The sequence below is a fragment of the Mus caroli genome, chromosome 4 (genome assembly GCF_900094665.2).
Source record: "Mus caroli chromosome 4, CAROLI_EIJ_v1.1, whole genome shotgun sequence".
Lineage (NCBI taxonomy): Eukaryota > Metazoa > Chordata > Mammalia > Rodentia > Muridae > Mus > Mus caroli.
Window position 1 is genome coordinate 24467770 of NC_034573.1, and position 17335 is coordinate 24485104.

A 17335-nucleotide genomic window follows, 5' to 3' on the forward strand; every position below is an offset into this window, starting at 1 on the left:
AGCTACTAAGAGCTAGCTCCTTAAACTCATCTTTTTTCTCCTCTTTCCTTCCAATCTCTCCCCAGGTATTCTTCCCTGACATTAACTTTTCCTCNGGTTCAAGACCCGTGGAAAGGCCTTTATACTTATTTGGTGCACCATGTTTCCTCTTTGCTCCTACTCTCTCTCTCCCCGCTTTACTTCTGATAGACTGTCTTGAATTTCATCCAGAATTCTCCACCCTGCCTTAACCACTTGTTGACATGTGAAAAGGAACAAAACGGCTTCTAACACTAGAGAAAGTTCAAGGCCAGACATACCTCGTAAAGCTGTAATGTGTCCCGCAGTTCTGGTTCCGCCCCTCGAACGAGGGATCTTCCTTGCGCTGGTGTGATGGTGGTTCCCGGATTTCGGCACCACTTATCCCGAGCTTTTGTCCCCACAGGCAAGAACACGCTCAGGACAACCAGAATCTTCTGTGGCAAAAGCTTTATTGCTTACTTCTTCAGGAGCGAGAGGAGAAGAGGGGCGAATGGCAAACCCTTTTATGGAGGATTGTCCTCCGCCTCGGAGGTGTTGCTCCCTGATTGGCTGCAGCCCATGGACCGAGTTGTCATCATGGGGAAGACAGAGCACATGGAGTGGAAAGCTACCCCGGCACATGCGCAGATTATTTGTTTACTACTTAGAACACAGGATGTCGGTGCCATCTTGTAATGGCGAATGTGAGGGTGGCTCCTCACACTGTGCCACAGACATGTCTGGCCCCTGCTATGGGTTTTATAGAGATGTATACCAAGATGACAAGGAATTTATGCTACTTTTGTTTTCACTAATAAACATTATTTTTCAATAGAAGTTCGTATTTATTAAATATGTCATTCAATAAAATCTTATATTGTTTTAAATCAATTTTTATCTTTACCAGTGATTCTTTCATTTTTCTCTTCATCTTATTTACTATTAATTTAATCATGTTTGGGTTTCTAATTCAGAAAATATCCATATGTTTATCTATTTCTTATCTATCTATCTACCTATGTATCTATGTATTTATGTATCTATGTATGTATGTATGTATGTATCTATCTATCTATCTATCTATCTATCTATCTATGATTGTGTGTGTGTTTGTTGTTTGACTTTCAAACAGTCCAAAATTTCTGTTTTAAAAATTAAACACTGTAGCTCCTTTTTGTTAACATGAATATGTGGACTGTTAAACTGACCCCAGACACTTGAGATGTCAGGATTTTCTTGGTGTAAATGATGTGAGTCTCTATGGTCTTTAAGTCGCAAAGTATGTTTTAATTTACTCAACTCCAGAGCCTTGTCTAAAGAGGACACGTTTTTGGAACACAATTTTTGCTGGTGGCTGAACATTATGAAATGGGAAAATATAGTGTCATACATGAAAGTGCTATAGTATATTTGCTTATATTTCTTATTCAAAATAATATAAAGCTAATATAAAGGCAAGAGCAGCACAATTCCACTCTTCCTGGAGTAGTTGAGAGCACAGACTAGACTGTGACATCAATCAGTTGGCAGTAACAAGGCATTTATAGAGTCTTCCAACTCCTTAATATTTATTTTTTCACATTTATATTCATTTTGTATTGCAACAATTTTTTTCACATGATCCTTAATTAATTGCTGATGGATGATACTTTACAATATTATGTCTCAGAGAATTCAAGGATCAAAATATATATTTGGACATTTGCTGTCTGCTATGAGGCATCATCTCAATAGATGCTCAACCATAATTTCTGTACTGAAAGGTTCCAAATATTCTCTACCCTTAACTCAAGCTACTCAAAAACTTTGGGCTCTAAGTTGCATGTATAAGTATCAGCACATTCCCAAATCTGAGAGCATGAGTGTTCTATTAATTTAAATGGTTTCAAAGCACAAAAATGCTATGCTCTTTCAGGATAACCAGTCATTATTTTAAAAACTTTGGAGCTTCAATCTTTCCCTCCCCCATCCTCCTCCTTCTCTCTCCTTTTCCTTCCTAACCTCACACACTTTTTCTTGCACCTGCTTTCTCTTCCTCCTTCTCCTCTACTCCTCCTTTATTCTTCTTCTTGTGTTGTTTTCCTCCTCTCTACCCATCTTCATCCTTTGTGTTTCTTCATCTTCCCATCCTCTAGCAAGTAATGGACCTGGGACTTCTTTGTCCCTGCTAGGCCAGTATTTTTTTCTTGAAAGAACATCCTTATTCTTTTAATTTTTGAGACTATGTCTTTGATAGTAGCCACTGTTCGCATCAAATGTCCTCTTCCTGTTTTTTATTGACTTGAGGTTACAGATGTACACTATCATTCCCAAAGTAAGCCCTCCTCTTTAAAGTGGTGTAATCTAAAAATAATTGCAATAGTATTATATTCATAACTTTCCCTAATTGATACCACTCATATACAAGTTCCTAGCTTCTTTTCAGTTATGGAATAGATTAAGATTAACAATTTTTACATCAAAGGTCTGTAGAATCTCTAGCAACATTTCAACATTTCCTATATTCCACTGTTTACACAAGGAAACTGAGGCCAAGAAAAATGATCACCTCTCTTGATTGAGAATTTCCTGCTTGGAGATGGAGAGAAGGATCAATGGTTAAGAGTTCTGGCTACCTTTCCAGAGTACCAGGGTTTAATTCCCAGCACACAATTGGCAGCTCACAACTTCCTATAACTCCAGTTCCAGGTGATCTGACACTTTTACACCAATACATGAACACACATAAAATAAGATTAAATATAGTATTTTTAAAAAGAAAAACTAAATAAAAATTTCTAATCATGATGTATTATTTAACACAAACTCTAACTAGTATCTTTTCTGTGAAAAACACCCATTTTTCATTGTATACTTTGAATATTATCCTTCTTGTTTATTACTAGCAATGAAAATGTAAATATAGATTTAAATTTAAAGACATACTAAAGTTATTTTATTTTTCTTAATTAAAATCAAATACACCTAACAGTGGAATAAGTAAAGCGTTAATGTCAAGTTGCAAAAACACAAGCCCTATACCCCTCCCCATATGCATTACACACCATTGACCATCTGATAATTTTTCCAATCTCACAGGTTCCCAGACTTCAGAGTTCTAGTAGCATGTGATTACTTCACACAAACAAAATTTTTTCATGAAATAATCTTTTGGGTTTCATCACCCACACCATGAAGCTGTCTTCTTCTTTGTATTTAGGGTATAACCTTTGGGATAGCTATATATCAGTTATTGACAGGATCTATAGAATACCAGAGAATATCTCAAGTCATTTTGATTATAATTCTATGTCTTCAAACATGCAATTGAAACCCATCATATAGGCAAAACTTATTGAGACAGTTTTTGAACTATACATGGAGAAAAATGATTACAACCTTTAACAATGTTATCAATATTGATTGATCAATATTGATAAGTTTGAATTTCATTAAACTTATACCAGAAAGAATCTGTAAGTTAGATTTTTGTGTACAGCTTTCAGCTTCCATAATATTACAGAATGATTTAAGTCTTATGTAGTAGGAACTTGTTTCAGCTGTATAAAAATGAATCCACTTTTGAACACTATCAATTCTAGCTGGTTTTGTATCAAGCTAACATAGGCTTTATTTGTGAGGAAAGAACCACAATTGAGAGGTATAATGGGAAGCTGTACTAGTTTTAGTTTGCTTTCATGTTCTGTGCTAAACATTGATAAAATGACAACTTGGGGGAGAACGGGTTTGTTGGGAAACTCTGCTACTTAAGGTCAAAGTGCACCATGTCCTGAAAGCTCCCCTGAACTCCTTGAAAATGGAGAACTGCATTTGTCCAGCAGGGCTTCTTCTTCTTCTCTGACATTGTCTGAAAGGCCCAAACCCTCTGCCTGTTAACTGAGGATGGTCATGTAGCCTATGGTAAAGGGACAATTTCAAACTCCTCTTTCCCTTATAAGAAACTGCCCATCTTTTTTGTTTGTTTGTTTATAAAATTTATTTTAAATTTATACAACTCAGTATTTATAACATTTTTAAATCATCAAAATAATTTTTAACAGTTAAATGCCTCTTAAACATACATGATATCATCTGAAGCTAAAAGTAATATGCACTCAACCAGTTTTTAAAATCTATTTGGAACATTAAACATGATAGAAAAAAACAAGAAAAGAAAAAAGTAAAGAAAAAAAAGAAACTGCCCATCAAGTACCTCCTATTCTGGAAGCCCTCTCCTTAAAAATGAGGCAGTCACAGTACTTTAAATTCTAGCCAATGATTTCAATGTTCACCCTGAAAACTCCTATCCACTCTAAAGTTCATACATAGTCCCTGATCACCCCAATAAAGTGTATGAACACCAGCTGTTTCACTGAAGTTTGTCTAGGAGAGCTATTTACTGAGTATCATCTAAAAGAGTTGTAACACTAAAATCCTTGGAGAAGCCCTTCCCTGAAGCCCTCCTTCCTCGACTCCCAGCAATACCTTCCAGTCTGGTGTGCAGTAGCAACTGGATACTCTGATGTAGAAAATGGAATATGCTGAATCACCGCTGGCCCCCAACACACATACTACAAGGACTTATTTGGCTTGCATATTCACATAACAGCCTATTATTCAGGGATATCAGGCCAGGGTCTCAAACAAGACCCTGGCAGCATGAACCGAAACAGAAACCACAGAGGAGTCCTGCTTACTTAATGTTCCTCTGGGTTGCCCCACCTACATTTTTCTATAGTTTTGGACCACCCATCAGGACAGACACTGCCCACAGTGTGCTGAGCTCTTTCTTATCAATGTTAATCAATAGAATGACCCACAGACTTGCCTGCAGGTAAATGTCATGAAGGCATTTTCTCAACTTAGGTTCTGTTTTTCCAATATATCTCTGGCTTATATCACATTGACAAAAAATCTAACCAGTACAAATGATACAGGGCATAAGGAGAAATACTGAAGATAAATCGGTACAAATAGGGGAGGAGGAGAAACATGGGCGTGTATTTCAATCAAAACAAATTAACATAACTCTGTATGTTAATTTAACAATTAACTAAATGAAAATTAAAAAAAAGGTAAATGGCATTGGTATCAAGTGAACATTTTTCAGGTACCAAGAATTGCAAAGACATATTTATATTTTATATTTTATTTTTATGAAATTGGTAGCTGACTAGCATCTTGAAAAATCTACTAAATTATACTAGCTTTAGAAAACCCACAAGAGTTAAGGGCAACAGTTGTGCCTGTAAAAAATATGAAATTAGTGTGTTATAAGTTCAAGTGTGTATTTGGTGTTTTTATATATGTAATTTACATTTAAAGCCGCTTAACCTCTGTGCCTTCTCTCTATCTTTAAATACCTTTACGTACCTGTGAAACTTGCAGTAGAGCTAAAGGAACATTAATAAAACTTATTAAAATAATACAGTAGTGAGTGGCTAGCAGCGAAAGTGAGGAGCTAACATTAAAATGACTAACAGTGATGCCTTCCAATGGAAAAAATATATAAATAATGAAACACCTTGACTAGCATATGTTTTGTTCCTGTGAAGTAAAAGGGTGATTTGTCTTTATTTGACACATGATACAAAATTAGAGAAGAATGAATACTCGGGAAAAGTGGGCATAAAAGGGAGGGAGACAGAACATGGGAATGGAGATTATGGAAAGCAATGTATATATGATGATACAATAAGGAAAAGTGATACTGTACATTAAAGAGTAAGAAACTGTGAGAGTTGACCAAATGATATCGTATACAAATATCCAGTAAATGTACACTCAAAGCCAAACTTTGATTGTAAAATGAATTCTCTATTGTAGTCAGGCTGAAAAACTGAAGCAGGAAAAAAACATGAAAAAAAATATTTCTTCTCCTATGCTATTTAATCTTTAGAGAGCTAAGCTTGAGATAATTAAAGAAAATAGCAAGGTTTCAGATATGAAGTTGCCAAGGAAAATGTAATAATAAGGAATCTAGTTTAATTAGATGCCATTCAGGAAAAGTAGAAATGTAAACTTCTTAAAGCTTTATTGACAGATGAATTATAGGTGTGGATTCTTAATAGGATTTCCAAAATTCCATTGACTGTTCAAGTCATATCCTAGTTCTTCAGGGAATTTTGAGGGTGAAGAATCATGCAGAGTAGCTTCATAATAAGAGCAGTAGCTTTAGAGAAGAACAGACAAGTTACTTTGCCAGCCATTCTCACTGGTGAACTATAGGTAAACTTCTGAACTTTAAGATTCCTGAAGTTGATATGGGAAAATACATATTCCCACACAGTGATATTTTGAGAATTAAAATAAAAAATCCATCAGACATTAGTGTGACCATGAACCGTAACTATTATTATCATTATGGTATCAATGTTTTAAAATACTTGCAGGATATAGTCAGTACAAAATCATTCCTATGATCAAATATCTTCCACAGTCAATTTTAGTGCTGATAAAGATAATGTGCCATATTTTTCACTTTAACAGTGACTGTCTTCACATTTCATCATAGTTAAGTATGCATTGCTTTAACAAAACACTATCACCCAAAGCCACTTGTAGAGGAAAAAGTTTATTTCCACTTAGATTTTTACATCATAGTCTGTTACTCAGGGATAAGATCAAGAACACAAAGAAAGCATGAACCTGGAGGCAGGAGCTTATGTTGAGGCCATAGAAAAATGCTACTTATTAGTTTGTACCACATGTCTCACAGAGGTAATGGCCTACAATATTCTGGATTCTAATACGTCAATTACTAATTAGGAAAATGGACCATAGACAACATGCCAATCTATGGAAGCATTTTCTAGATCATGGCTCCTTCACCAGATAACTCTAGTTTGTATCAAGTGGAAAAAAAAAAAAAACAGAAAAGACACAAACTATGCATAGATAAGCTTTAACAAGATTGAAAAAATACAACATGTTTCAAATGCCTCATGGTTACTAATTGATTGTTTTTAATTTATAAAAACCTGATTCTAAAATTATCATGCATGAATAAATAAAGTTGTTAGAACTGTTTAAAGTTTTCGATCTAGCTCTGACTTTCATGAAGACATGGCAGATGACTGCAGTTGTATAGAGTCTTAAGATTTCTGTTCCTGATTTACTGACTCCCTTAGCAATGGACACAGGGACCAGTTTTGTCTAAAACTGCATAGGAAAACAGACATCATACAAATAGTTTACCATACTAAAATGATATAAAAGCAAAGAATGTCTTCCGCAGGTATGGTATGCAATGTATGCCTTGCTGTCATTTTGCAGTCCTAAGTGGAGTCATTATCAGGTAAAAATCTACTCACTGAGAAACACAGAACAAGACAGATGACCTCTCCTTCTAAACTATTATGAAAATTTTAATACTGATACCTAATAGTAATTATTCTTTTCTGTAACTTGTAGCTATAAGCCATGAGAACTGATAACAATGGCTTAATAATGTAAGTCATTTTCCCTTCATTCTTCTCAAAGTCATCATTCTTACTGCTATATTTATGTCTCTTTATAGACTCTCAAAGACTCTTCCTCTGGCACATACGGTGATGCCTTACCTCTCAGCAGTTTACAACCTTGAATCAGGCAATTCTCATTGAACAATCCCTGTTTCTTTAAAACAAGGGTGTCTGAATCAGTTCAGTAGTTATTTGCTCTGTTACTGGATCAAAAGCTCAAAAATAGAAAACTTCTTCCTTATGCAATATTTCATATCTTTCAGAAAGTACAGCTCTTATAAAGAAATCAGTATACATGTTTCAGTGTAAGAATGCGTTCAAACTAATAAACCCCATATAGAATTTCAGATTCTGTTTAGTTTTAGATAAACTAACTCATTTATTCATACATAAAATGTCTCTAGAAAATATTTCTTTTCCATTATACTTTGAAAAATGTTAAGGACATCAGACATTATAGATTATGAAAGATTCTCATAAGCAGGGTCTTTAAGGAAAAAGAAGGGAATTGGGAATAAGTAGCTTACAAAGAGCTAAGAAAAGACCTGTCAAATATATTGAAAATTATGGTACTCTGGAGGTTAATGGTTTTTATTTGACAGTAGCGCTTTGCCTTACTTTAGTTGGATATACAATTTTCTTTGCATTTTGCAGTTGACAACTTCAAGGACAAATACTAAACCCTGTGGGGGAAGAAAAAAAAGAAAGAAAGAAAACTAACAGATTGTCAGATAGACTAAAAAACAATTTAGCACTCAGCAAGAAGAAAAGTGAGAACTCAAGTTGAAACATCCCATGCAGTCAATGTCACTACAACATTTCCAGATGCAAGAAGAAAAGCATGCCCAAACATCTCAATTAGGGAAACCAGGTGAATGGAGCTAAGTTCCTTGAAGCACTGCCAAATATTTGACATAAACTTTGGTTTTCAAGAGCACATTTCAAACTATCAACTAGAGGAAATTTTCTTTTAAAATAATTCAAAGAGAATTCTATTCAATGTTTTCCTTGTAAAATTCTCTTGGTTAATAGATTTGAAGAGCTTTCTTCTTGGCCACTACTCAAGGACCATAAGTTTTATTTTCTGTGCTGGCACATCTATATCAACAGGTGTCAGGACACATGGATGTATGAGTGCATGGATGTACACATATATTCTCACAGATTATTACAGCTTTATAAGTTAATGTGGGGCAAGTTTTGATGTGATTTCTATTTACATTAAGGACATTCCTTTTTCTCACTTCCTTAACTATCTCTCACAAACCAAAACTCCATTTAATTTTAAAATACTCACAAGTATTTTTGCTGAACATGGTAATCTAAATTTTTAAAAATTAAGAAAAAAAGACTTGTTTCTAGTCTAAAAATTTTCCACTGTTGTGATCAAATTTCCCATGCATAAAGTAAAATAATGATTTCTACAATTAAGGATATGATGTGCCTTGTTCCCACTCAAGTGTCAATTTAAAGTATTGCTTCTTGAATTCCTCTATTGGTCTTACAAAGCTGTTCTTAGTGGTGACATCTCAGATTACTGAACGCATTGATGAGTCTGGCATTATACAGCCAGCTTTGTCTTTTCAGTCCTGGCCATGAGTTGAGTGTTCATAATTTGCTGTTGAATCTAATAATGATGCACACCAAAACCCTAAAAGTGGTAGGCTTACCAAATAATGAACTGAGGCAAAATATTCCTTTTGCTCATAAGTTCATTTCTCCATCTATTTTATGCAGTGATGAGCTGATTAACACATGCATGAAGGGATGAGCCCTCTTCTTTATAGTATGTTGTTGTAACTTTAGAAGTCCTTCACTTATCAACCAAAACATCATTTGTAAATTTGTTTTCTCTAACTCTTCAATTTTTAAAATTTCATTTAAATTTGAGAATTTTTTCCAGGCAACACTTTCTTTGAATTTATTTATTTATTATGAGTACTTTTTTATTAGATATTTTCTTTATATACATTTCAAATGCTATCCCGAAAGTTCCCTATACCCTCCCCCCACCCTGCTCCCCTACCCACCCACTCCCACTTCTTGGCCCTGGCTTTCCCCTGTACTGGGGCATATAAAGTTTGCAATACCAAGTTAATACATGTACATGATAAAATATCAGCATACGTAATCCCATTTCCCCAATGACTCCTAGCACATTAGAAATATTTTATGTCCTTTTTCTTCTGGGGAGTACTTCTTTGGGTACTTCAATCTTTTCCCAAACTATTTTATAATACTCTGGGTCTCTGCATCTGTTTCCATTGGCTGCTGGGTGGAGTGTCTCAGAGTAAAGTCATGCTAAATCCCTGTCTGCAAGGATAACAGAGTATTATTAATAGTGCCCATGGTATGCATCTCAATTTGGGCTGGTCATTCCCTCAGTCTTTATTCTATCTTTATTCCTGAACAGTAGATAAGATGCATTTTAGGTCAACAGTTTGTGCATAGTTTATGGTTCTTATCCTTCCATTAAGTGTCCTGCCTGTCTACAGGAAGTGGCCAGTGGTTTCTCAGAAAATTGTGAACAGTCCTACCTCAAGAACTAGCTAAACTACTCCTGAATGTATACCCAAAAGATTTTTCAATATTCCAAATGGACACTCTATCAACTAAACTCATAGCAGCCTTATTCATAATAGCCAGAAACTGAAAACAACCTAGATATACCTCAACTGAAGAATTGGTACAGAAAATGTAGTTCATTTACACAATGGAATACTATTTAGCTATTTTTAAAAAATGACATCATGAACTTTGCAGGCTAGCAAGGACAGTTGAAAATATCATGCTGAACTCAGACCCAAAAGGACATGGATGATTTGTATTTACTTATAAGTGGATATTAGCTATAAAATACAGGTTAACCATGTTGCAATCCTCAGATCCAAAGAAACCAAATAATGAGAGCACAAATGATAATGTCTGAATCTTTTACAGAAGGGAAAATAAAATAGCTATCAGAGGTTCATGGAGGGAGGAGACTGGATGGGAGAGGGATTGGAGAAGGGATCTGGGTAAGGGAGATTAAGTGTAGCAGATAGAGCACAAGAGGGGGTATAGGGACATCTCTAGGAAGTGCCAGAGACATGAAGAGAGGTGGACCCAGGGGGCTAATCTAGCTGAAACCCTTAGCAGTGAATCCTGAAGTAGTATATATTTCTTTACTTCAAAACAATGATATTAATTGAGAGCAGACAAAGTGACAAATCAGAGAAAGTTTTGACAAAATGAGTCAGAGATTAGAGTGTCAGGAGGCTAGAAGCTAGGCCTAGGGATAGTTAGAAATGTCCTGGAATCAGCACAAGCCACATATTCATAAATGTTGTGTACAGCTCTCATCTCATCACTTCATCTGAAGAAATAAACACATTTACATTTATAAACTTTTTATCTTATTATATTTCATTTTGTCTTATTTGGTTGTCTCTTAGAAGTCTGATGTTTTTTAATGTCAGAATAAAAGGGAGTGAGTCTGAATGGAAGGGAATGTGGGGAGGAATTGGGATCAGTATAGGGAAGGGAAATTGTTCAGGATATAGTGTATGAGAAAAGAATATATATTCAATGAAAAGAACAAATGAAAGTAGGAATTCCAAAATAATACCAAATGAAATAAATTTAAATTTACAAGTATACATCCAATGTCTTCTTTTTAACACAAAATCTCAATGGTTCAATTTATCAAACAATAACTTGAGAGCCAGATGTTGAGCTGAAAGCCGGCTAGCACAGAGACACAGAGAAAGTTCTCAGCTGACCTTCCTCCTCCATGAATATCCCAAATGGAAAAAAAGAAATGGTCCTTCTTTCTCTCTCTGCTGTTTTAAATACTCTTCAACTCAAAGATTCTCCTTTCTCTTTTCTTTGATTTCTTATGTTTACTCCCTGTCAACTGGTTGCTTGCTTCTCCTCTTGGTTTATCACTGACTTTATTTAGCTCTTCTTTACAGGAAGTTTTTGGGTTAAACATGTGTGCTAGGACTGAGCTGCACCACGAGTGATTGTTCATAGTATACAGAAAGCTCATGAGTTAAAGCACACTGTTAGAGGTGAGCCACATCACAGAAAGTTTTTCCAGTTCACAATCTTGGCTTTCACAATGTGATCAGATACTGTGCAACAGTCTCCTTCAAAATCCAAATTCTATATAAAACTCTGAAATCTCTCCTTTTGTTTTTAAAATTTAAAGTCTCTCAACTATGGGTTCCTGTAAAATTAAAAATAAAATTTTGACTTCCTTCCTTCAAAAAGGCAGAATCAGAAAACAGTCACAGTTTGAATAAAGCAATACCAAACTCCAGCAGTTTAAATAACCCATTATCCAACATCTGGGGTTCACTCATGACCTTTTGGGTTCCTGCAAAGAGCCCAAAGCAATTTTCTGGCTCCATCAACACAGAATGTCTTTTAGATTCAGCCTGGCTCCACTACATACCTGCTGCTGTGTTTGATGGTTGGTTGACCCTATGTGCGAGCATCTCAAAAATGATGCAATCTTTAGTTCCACTGGGCTTTACTTTCACAAATAAGCTCTCTTGAGCTCTCTTTAGAAGCTCCACTCATGTCACACAGTACTAAGCCTCAGCTGCTTTCCAGGACCCCTTCATGTCTTCAAAACCAATACATCTGGGTGATTTTTATACTACCAAGTTTGGGTGCTAGCGAGCAGGAGGTACAACCTTGTCTGCTTCTGCAACACAGTTTCTGTCTGTTAATAGGCCATAAGGAAAGTCCTCCCAGAAGACTTCACCCCAATGATGCTGGACTCTTCCTGAGTGTAGCTCATCCACTCATTCTTCAGCCCCAGTTGATCAACATCTATTGTCCCAGAAAAGAAAAGGTTTTATTTATTTCAATGGCTCTATTATTTCATTAATGACAACACTTGCTTCAGCTCCAGTTGACCAGAAATCAGATTCATCACACAAAAGGCCCCATAAAGGCTTTGCATCTCTTAACAACTTCACAAGCCAGGATTCCATTGTTTATATTGCTCTCAACATTCTTATCTTTCATGCTCTTAAAGAACAACTCACTGAACTCTCAACACTCAATGATTTTTCTTTCCAAAGTCCTTCCCCAATCCTACCCCTAAATACATGGTCAGGTATCTCAGAGTAATACCCCACTATCCTGGTACCAATTTAAATTAGTTAGACTTACCATTGATATAATGAAATATGACAAAAGCAATTGGGGAGGTGTGGTGAATTGGATATGCTTGGCTAGGCACTTATATGGAGGTGTGACTTTGTTGGAATAGGTGTGGCCTTTTGTAAGAGGAATTGTGTCACTCTGGACATAGGCTGGAAGCCAGTCTTTTCCTAGAAGCCTTCAGAAGAAGGTGTAGAACTCTCAGCTCTTCTTGTACCATATCAGCCTGGACACTGCCATACTTCTGCCTTGATGATAATGGACCGAACCTCTGAACCTGCAAGCCAGACCCAATTAAATGTCATCCTTATAAGAGTTGCCTTGGTCATCATGCCTGTTCACAGCAGTAAAATCCTAAGACATGAAGAAAGGGTTCATTTGGCTTATACTTTCATATCATAGTTCTCAATTAAAGGAAGTCAGAACAGGAATTCAAGCAGGGCAGGAACCAGGAGGCAGGAGCTGATACTGAGATTATCTTTTAGGTTTTCTTTCAAGGTTTTCTGATCCTGCCTTCTTATAAAAGCTAGAACCAGTAGTCTAGGGATAGCCCCAGTAAGGATTGATTGAGACATCTCACATCAATCAGTTTCCTGGGACAAAGGAAGCTGGTTAGCTGGGCCAGAGAATCATTTGTGATATCAGCATTGTGAAGGTAAACTATTCTGGAAACTTTTTTCTCTGTATTAAGAAAAAGAGACTGAGGCCCAGAATCAGTCAAGACTGTAGCTTACACTGGCAGCTGAATTGGTTATTGTGTTTGTAAGTTTTATGGAATGTAAGGCGTGAAGGAGTCATGGAGGACAGCTGAGGCATGGCACTGTGCAACAGGCTTGACTCTCTGTAGACTGGCTGGAATAGACCACTGGTGAAGGTGGAGCCCCAGTTGTAATAGAAGGTGAAAAATTAAGTAATTTGAGATTTGGCAGTTTTGTTGTCCCTAAGGAGTGCTAAGGAAAGGCTATTGATATATTCCAGTTTCTACAGCAGACTCCAGCATCTTGTGGGTGGACCACCAAGAAAACACCAAGAATTAGAGAGTGAAAGCTAATGGGAATAGCCTGAGCATTTGAAACTTCTAAGCCTACTCTCTCAAACACAACTCCTTCAACAATGCCATACATCCTAATTCTTTTCAAGTACTGTTACCAACTGGGGACCAACCATTTAAATATATTTAACAATGGAGCCCATTAGCTTTCAAACCAATAGATTCCACTTCCTGGACTCCATAAGTTTGTAAGCTATATCATAACACAAAATGGATTTTGGATAACTTCAAAAGTCCTCATATTCTTCCACAGTCTCAATACTGCTTAAGAGCTCAAACTCCTAAATCAATTTTGAGACTCAAGGTAATATTCTAATTGTAACTCCCTGCAAAATAAAAAGGTAAACTATATACTTCCAACATATAATTACACAGAATATGCATTACCAATCTAATTAATAGAGAGGAATATGGGCACACTGAGGAAATATTGGACCAAAGTAAAAGAGAAGGCAGTCAGCAAACTAAATCTCTGGATTTATGCCTTTCTTAGTGAGAGTGAGAACTTAAAACACCATGACCAAAGCAACTTGTATAGGAAAGGATTTATTTGGCTCATGCTTCCACATCACTGTTCATCATTAAAAGGAGTCAGGACAAGAACTCAAAAAAAGGCAGAATCCTTGAGACAGGAGCTGATGCAAAGGTCAGGGAGGATTTCTGCTTAGTGGCTTACTTCTCATGGCTTGTCAACCTGCTTTCTTATTGAACTCAGGACCATTAGGCCAGGGATGATGTTATCTACAGTGGGATGAGCACTCCCTGATCAATCCCTAATTAAGAAAATGACCTGATAGGCTTTCCTACAGCCTAATTTTATATAATCATTTTCTTTACTGAAGTTTCATCCCCTCACCTGACTTAGCTTGTGTGAAATTGACATTAAACTACCTTGTACACTGTCTGAGGTCAAAGGGATTAGATTGCACTGCCAGTCCATATTTGCTGACTGCAACACACTTCTTTCTCTTGGGCAATAGCCACTATACTTTTGAAGCTTTTCTTGGAAGATATTTCATGGCACTGCTATCTCCACCATCTTTGTTTTTTTGTTGTTTGTTTGTTTGTTTTGTTGTTGTTGTTGTTTTCAGCAGTGTCTAGGCTTCACTTTATAGCTTCATACAATGTACTTTCCAGGTCTGCATCTAGATCTAGTGACTCATCTGTCACATACCTAGTATCACTGGCTTCCCTTAAACAAGTAGAGATTTCACAACTGCCTTAATCCTGTACTTCAGGACAGTAAAGCTGAAACCAATAGCTGGTTCAGCTGGTTCCAACTTCTGTTGATTGCTCGACGTAGAGCCTCAGGACCTTCTTGAAATATGTTTTCATAAGATTGTACTCATTGTTGTTCCTTAAGCATACTCTTTTCTGAAAATAGCAGAATTAGCTGGGTAAAAATCTCATGCTAAGAGTACCATGCCCTTTATATCTTTCAGCACAAACCAAGGATCCAAAATTCAATTCCCTGATAATTTTTTTTCTTTTTTCTCCTTACACTGTACATGTTACTTTTTTATTTTGTTCCAATTGCTCCTTTACATTTTGGTCTGCATAAGACTGACCAGTAATATCCATACAACAGAGTCAATATTAGGCTGTCTTGAACAAAAAAGGAATCTTTCACTAAAATCAGTCCAAAACTTCATTTTACTGTCAAAACTAATTTTTATCAGGACAAGCCTGTTCTTTACTAAACGATCAAAAAAATCTCTAGCCTAATTTATAATATTACTCTCCTCTGAAAATCCATGGGCTGGACATTCACGGTCCACATTTCTGCCAGCACTGCTGCTTTCCATGTTGCAATGACAATGATCCATTGCACAGGCTTACAGCATTCAACTGCTTTCCTAATTCACTCTCAAAGTCTTCCACATTTCTTTCTTTTATTTTTTGATTTATGTATGACTTTTTATTAAATATTTACTTTATTTATATTTCAAAGGTACCCCTTTTACTGCTTTCCCCTCTGAAAATTCCCTATCCTATCCTCTTGCTCACCAACCCACTCAATCCCTCTTCCTGGCCCTGGAATTCCCCTACACTCGGATATAGATCCTTCACAGGACCAAATGTCTCTCCTCCCTCTGACTAGGCCATCCTCTGCTACATATGCAGCTGGAGCCATGAGTTCCACCATGTGTACTCTTTGGTTGGTGGTTTAGTCCCTGAGAGCTCTGGGGGTACTAGTTAGTTCATATTGTTATTCCTCCTATGGGGTTGCTAACCCCTTCAGCTCCTTGGGTCCTTTCTCTAGCCCCTTCCTTAGGGAACCTGTACTCTGTCCAGTGGTAGGCTGTATTTGTCAGTCATTGGTGGAGTCTCTCAGCAGACAGCTATATTAGCCTTCTGTCAGTAATCACTTGTTGGCATCTACAAAAATGTCTCGGTTTGGTGATTGTATATGGGATGGATCCCCAGGTTGGACAGTCTGAATGGAGTTCCCTTCAGTCTCTGCTCCAAACATAGTCTCTTTAACTCCTTCCATGGGTATTTTGTTCCCCATTCTAAGAAGGATCAAAGTATCTACACATTGGTCTTCCTTCTTCTGGAGTTTCATGTGGTCTGTGAATTGTATCTTGGGTATTCCCTGCTTCTGGGCTAATATCCACTTATCAGTGAGTGCATACCATGCATGTTCTTTTGTGCTTGGTTTACCTCACTCAGGATGATATTTTTCTAGTTCCATTCATTTTTCTAAGAATTTCATCAATTCATTGTTTTTAATAGCTGAGCAGTACTCCATTGTATAAATGTACTGTACTTTCGGTATCCATTCCTCCCAAATGACTTCCAGAGTAGTTGTACAAGCTTGAAACCCAATGAGCAATGGTGGAATGTTTCTCTTTCTCTAGAACCTCTCCAGCATCTGCTGTAACCTGACATTTTTATCTTAGCCATTCTGACTTGTTTGAGGTGGAATCTTAGGATAGTTTTGATTTGAATTTCCCTGGTGACTAAGGATTTTGAATATTTTTTTAGGTGCTTCTCAGTCATTTGGTAATCCTCAGTTGAGAATTCTGTTTATCTCTGTACTCCAATTTTTAATAGGGTTATTTGGTTCTTTGGAGTCTAACTTCTTTAGTTCTTTGTATATATTGGATATCAGCCCTCTATTGGATGTAGGATGGGTAAAGATCTTTCCCCAATCTGTTGGTTGCCTATTTGTCCTATTGACAGTGTCTTTTGCCTTACAGAAGTTTTGCAATTTTATGAGGTCCCAGTTGTTGCTTCTTGATCTTAGAACATAGGTTATTGGTGTTCTGTTCAGGAAAATTTTCCCTCTGCCCACATGCCACATTTCTATATGAAGTAGTACAGGCAGGCCTTTTCCTCGTACCAAATCCTGTCTCATTTAACTTTCTATCTGTATAGTCGTGATCAAGGCAGCTAATTGCATGCTCATGGTTCCACTGGGTTAGAGTTTATGTTCATCATGGCAAAGAATATACATGCATAATACTATATTAGTTGCTAAACTCTTACATCTAATTCATAAGCAGGAGATGATAGATAGATAGATAGATAGATAGATAGATAGATAGATAGATAGATAGAGACATAGAGACATAGAGACATAGAGACATAGAGACATAGAGACATAGAGACATAGAGACATAGAGACATAGAGACATAGAGACATAGAGATAGCGAGACAAGACCGACAAGAAGAGAGAGA

The 17335-nt window shown here is 36.6% G+C and overlaps 1 pseudogene; it reads right to left on the reverse strand.

The window, feature by feature from the left end:
• The window catches only part of LOC110293654, a 72152-nt pseudogene that overhangs the window by 2027 nt on the left and 52790 nt on the right, over positions 1-17335 (reverse strand).